The following is a 6,402-nucleotide window of genomic DNA, read 5'->3' as shown; positions in this document are numbered from 1 at the left end:
GTATGTATCCATACCTGTATGTACATGGTATATTGTATGTATCCACACCTGTATGTACATGGTATATTGTATGTATCCCTACCTGTATGTACATGGTATATTGTATTTATCCATATCTGTATGTACATGGTATATTGTATGTATCCATACCTGTATGTACCTGTATGTACATGGTATATTGTATGTATCCATACCTGTATGTACATGGTATATTGTATGTATCCATACCTGTATGTACCTGTATGTACATGGTATATTGTATGTATACCTACCTGTATGTACCTGTATGTACATGGTATATTGTATGTATCCATACCTGTATGTACATGGTATATTGTATGTATACATACATATATGTACATGATACATTTCTTTAAATTATTTGTCCAATACATGTGTACTGTATGGATGTTTAAAAACCTATTTTACGTTAACACATATCATAATATGCTTGACAGATCCAACAGACAATTTTTCTTCTGATAATCTCCGAACTGAACAGAAGCACCCCCGTCCCCGCATCTGTACCCGCAGACTCCAACCTCTATGATCATGAGTGGACTGGCTATTATATCCATGACGTGACCTCGTTAGCCTCGGCTGTATGATTACGCCTTTATTCTATTAGCTTCGATAAACCAGTTGCAGGTTGGCCCGTACATGTTGGCCCATGACACGACGTAGTTATATAAATATTAGTCCATAATTATAAATAGCCACACAGCGTCCTATATTACAAACTGAACACGCCCGACATCGTTCACCATTGGAGTGGAGTGAGGGTTATCCTAGTGGCAAAGCGCTCGCCTGATGCGCGATTGGTCTAGGATCGATTCCCGTCGGTGGTATACCATTGGGCTATTTCTCCTTCCAGTCAATGCTCCACAACTGTTGTAACAAGGACCGTGGTATGTACTCTCCTTGCTGCTAATGGAAAAGAGTAGTCTAAACTCATTGAGTGGCTGCAGCGGGTTTCTTCTCTCATTATCCACGTGCTCATTAACCACATGTCCGACGCCATATAACCGTAAATAAATACAAAATAAAATATTTTTTCTTTTCTTCCTTTCTTTTGTCTCTTCAAGCTGGCGAGGAGGTACACAGGGCAGTTCCCCTTTAAAAAACCAGTGTTCTGTCTAGTTTTAAAACGCTACATTTGACTAGATGGCGAAAAGCCTCCATCATTGAGGTGCGCCTTGCATTACAGCAATTATACTGCGGGACAATCGATTAGGTCAGCCAAAACAAGTTGGTTTTCAACTCTGATGAAGAATGCGTTAAAAATAAGCAGACTTTTAAAATGTCCTGCTCTGATATATTAGTTTTAAAAGGTTATTGCTCAAAAGGTGTATGTCCTTTATTTGGACGTAAGTATGGAACACTGACCGGTAAATGTGTCCAATGTTGTATGAAGTAGGCTATTTATTTACATAATGTGTGACGACAACTACTAGTATTATGAGAGCAATGGCCGCTACAGATATTTGTTTCTTATCATATGTAAAGTTATGTCCCCCTTGAAGTCCCACTAAACAGGACATGCTATATGGTAGTTATACCTTACCGGCCTGTCACACCACATTAGAATCGCCGTCAAATATAACCCACATCTTTTACCAAACCCAACAAACTCAATGTTGTCTCGGTCTGGCAGTGATCATATATTATATGAAAAAATATCAGTGACAGGTCCATGCACAACTGAAACGCTAAGCGCCGGCCGCACTTTATTTGTACTAATATTCCTTCTTCTCCAGCGCTAATATTCCTTCTTCTCCAGCACTAGAAACAATTTGTTTGTTTTGTTTAACGACACCACTAGAGCACATCGCGTTAGAAACAGGGTTATAGAGAAAAAATAGATGGATAGATTACATAGATTTTATTTATAATATATATATATATATATATATATATATATATATATATATATATATATATATGGATGGATGGATGGATGGATGGATGGATAGATGAATAGATATATGGACATATAGACAGACAGCTAGACTTCCTGCCAGTCCACCAGGACTGGTATCTCAAAGGCCGTGGTATGTGTTATCCAGTCTGTGCGATGGTGCATTTAAAGATCCTTTGCTACTAATAGAAAAATGTAGCGGGTTTTCTCTCCAAGACTATATATCAATAACTAATAAAAACAACTATATTTCAAAATTACCAACTGTTTGATATTCAATAGCCGATGATTAACAAATCAATGTGTTCTAGTGGTGTCGCTAAATAAAACAAATTTTATATCCACAGTTTGATATTTATTTATTTTCTACATACTTTACGTAATATACTATTCTTTATCCAGTCGGTTAAGCTGATATTAGGTTAACCGATTAAAAGATATTAGATCGGATGATACCGATTCAACGAGACACCGGAAAACAAAGGCTGTGAAGGTGACCGATTTTCTTTTGTGTTTGTAATTATAGCAAGTAAGTAAACAAACCACCTCAACACCTGTACTGGTATTTGTATAGGCGGACTATAGCAGTTTATTATATGACTGGGTATTTCAGTGGTTTCACAAATACACCAAACTGCAAGCGGATTCAACACTGAGAAACACTGTTAAAACAAGAAAAACGAAAAAGAATCTTATAGATTGAACACGGCCACTATAAGCAGGTGACCCATATATTGAAGGGAAAATACATATATTTATATGTGTTGGACACATCTGAAATAAGTTATAGATGTAGATCAGTGGTTGAAGAAGATGTCCTGACAAGTATTAGAACTAGCCGGTGGTCGGATTGTGGAGGTCCTTCCAGCCCTAGTGCCCCAGATAGTGACAGTGTACGGCACGCCCAGTGGGCAGGAAAAGAAGACGTTAACAGGGCGAAACACACATCTAAATAAAACCACCACACTGACAGCTTTATGGGCCTACACGGGTCTACATATAAGCTTTATAGAACGTTGATTTATAACTCAGTCAGGAACATATGAATTCCTAGATTCAAAAATATACTTTTAACAGTGGGTTATTTCCCTTTCAATGACTAGTAGGGTCTAAATATAGGTGATGGTATAAGAAGAAGAAGAAGGACGAGGAGAAGAAGAAGAAGAAGAAGAAGAAGAAAAAGAAGAAAAAAAAGAATCACAAAAACCACCACAAAAAAACACAACCATCCATGAAAACAACCCACGACCCCCTCCCACTGCCAAAAAAGCAAAAACAAAACCCAACAATATCAAAACCCCCCAGTACCAAACCAAACCAAGCCAATCCAAACACAAACTCAAACCCAACCAAACCCAAACTCAATCAAACCAACCAAAAACAAATAAAAAACAAAACCCAACCAAACCAAACCAACGACACCAATTCAAAACAAAAACAATTTATGTATTCATATGTAAAGTGGATTACAAACAGGAGGTATGCCAGTGTAAATGCCTCTCCAGATAAAGGTCATGGTATGTGATGTCTTGTCTGGGAGACTGCAGCTAAACGGTTATACATTTGTAGCTTATGCGATGACGTGCGTCTTTTCCGAATCTGTAAACCAGTGACGGGACGGTGAGGGTATCATCCGGGGTGGCCTTTATACTGCACTCACACACACACACACACACACACACACACACACAACATAAAAACTGATCAAAGAACAAAAATATGGACACCATTAACCACCTTCATGTATTAAAATGAAAGCCATCTACGTATTGATGAACCAGGGGACACAACTCGTATGTATTTAACTACTCGGCAACATTATTGATTTTCAGTCAATCGCATAATAAAGGCCTACATACATGGGAGATTCGTAAGAATTCCTTTATATTTTAATTTTTTTTTTAGATGAGTTTTCTGTAGCAATGAGAAATTTCAGTCAGCTAAATGGATTTACCAAGGTGGTTCGATCCTGCGCCTCAAGGAGCCATTATGTAATCATTGCGATGCCACTTTTCACTGTTTCCTTCCTTCCTTCTTTATTTATTTATTTATGTTCATATTTAAATTGCATAAATATATTACTCTCTCTCTCTCTCTCTCTCTCTCTCTCTCTCTCTCTCTCTCTCGTCTCTCTCTCTCTCTCTCTGTGTTTCGTCGTGGTTAGGCCATCGGTCTACAGGCTGCTAGGTACTGGGTTCGGATCCCAGTCGAGGCATGGAATTTTTAATCCAGATACCGACCCCAAACCCTGAGTGAGTGCTCCGCAAGACTCAATGGGTAGGTGTACCAGTAAAAAAATCGACACCACTATTTATGTTATATGGAGAGCTGGGGAGAATGCCTATCGAGCTAACTATATACAGACGAATGGTCTGTTATTGGGCACGAATTGTATCGGGGAAACAATCGAAACTATCTTTCTTATTATATAGAGCAATGTTATTAGACCATCTTAGCAATAATACCAATTATAACTGGATCACTACAGTAAAAAATATCCTGAATAATTTAGGAATGAGCGATGTCTGGCTTTCCCAATCTTTTGTATCAGTTAAGGTCCTCTTTTAACAAATACAAATTAGACAATATGACCAATATTTACAAACATGGAGTAACGAAATAGAACTCTCATCGAAAGGCACTACATACAGATATTACAAAGAACACCTCAGTCTAGAAAAATATTTTACTATTATCCCTGAAAAGATGTGGACAATTATCTTGAAATTCAGATTATCTAATCACTATTTGCCTATTGAAACTGGACGCTGGAATAACATACCTAAGAAAGAATGGCTATGTAACCTATGTAATGAAATAGACATTGGTGACGAATACCATTATATTTTCGTCTGTAAATATTTTCATGATTCCAGGGTCCAGTTTCTACATCCATATTATTATTATACACGACTAAATACTTTCAAATTCAAACAACTCATGAACAGTAAACGAATCAGTGTATTAAAGAATTTATCAAAATTAATAAATGTTATTACTAACATCTTTAAACGCTCCCAATGCACCCCAACTAACATTATTTAAGGATTGTACTGTTTATACTGGAAAATAACTTATTTACTGCATATATTGTCAACCACTATCTTGTCATGTGTATATTGTGAAGTGAATGTGTGTACATATATACATTTATATTGTAAATCCCAAATTCTTCATGTATATATATATATATATATAGGTTCCTTTATATTATGTAGCCCTCCTATGCCGTTGCTGAACGGCCAGAGTGTAAATAAATTCTGTTCTGTTCTGTTCTGTAAACCACTTGCACCGACCAGTGATCCATAACTGGTTCAACAAAGGCGATGGTTTGTGCTATCCTGCCTGTGGGAAGCGCAAATAAAATATCCCTTGCTGCTAATCGGAAAGAGTAGCCCATGTAGTGGCGACAGCGGGTTTCCTCTCAATCTGTGTGGTCCTTAACCATATGCCTGACGCCATATAACCGTAAATAAAATGTGCGTCGTTAAATAAAACATTTCTTTCTTTATTTCTTTCGCCCTCTCTCAATCAGCTTTTGTCTCTTATCTCAATGTTTATATCTGTCTGTCTCTGTCTCTGTCAATCTCTGTGTATATTGTCTTCTGTTTCTTTTTTCTCTGTCTTTTTCTTTTCCTTTTTTTTTTTGGAGGGGGTGGAGTCGGTCTAGTCGATAAAACAAGCTAATTATATCAATATTAAAAATGACAACACGGAAGCCATGACAGAAACCAGTATCTTTGATTGATACGCCGAATGTCAGCGCGCCTCGTTTTGTTTTCTTTTAATTCCTCACTCAGTTTGAAGTTTACTCTTCATGCCTGTGATACACCAAACCCGTTTTGACAACGTGGTCTACTTTATAGACACCGGAAATAGATTTCAGGTCGCCATGTCATTTCTAAAAATAAAGTTTGCATAATTTTATACATTCTTTATTTCATAAATAAAATAAAATAAATAAATAAATAAATACTAGTACATAAATAAACATCTAAATAAATAAATTTACAAATAAATAAATATATATAGAAAGAACGGACGCACACTTTATTTTGACTCCTGTACGACTATGGAACGTACAGGTACAGTAACACATGGTGCACTGATCGGTGTCCGCGTGTTGCAGACAACAGCTCTGTTTGAACACACTGAAATGTGATTAAGATCCAGGAGACACGTTGAGATGATGATTAATTCAAATCATCTTATCATGCACGTGTGCGACACTCAGAAACCTAACAGCTGGAGGTATCCCATGTTTCATGACGACGGTCATATCACATAAATAAATGTCCCATTTCTGTTTCATAGGGAGCTCTCCGTCTATTGCAAATAATTTTAAATTAAAACAATGATTGAAGCTTGTGCCATTTAGTCATTATTCCTAGGCTAAAATCTGTACATATAGAGAGTTTTTGAGGTTTTTTGTCTCTATAAATTAGTTCAATTTTCATTTGCTCTTAAAGGTGGGGCGGAACGTA

This window comes from Gigantopelta aegis, chromosome 3, assembly GCF_016097555.1.
Source record: "Gigantopelta aegis isolate Gae_Host chromosome 3, Gae_host_genome, whole genome shotgun sequence".
Taxonomy (NCBI): domain Eukaryota; kingdom Metazoa; phylum Mollusca; class Gastropoda; order Neomphalida; family Peltospiridae; genus Gigantopelta; species Gigantopelta aegis.
This window is presented reverse-complemented; position numbering follows the sequence as displayed.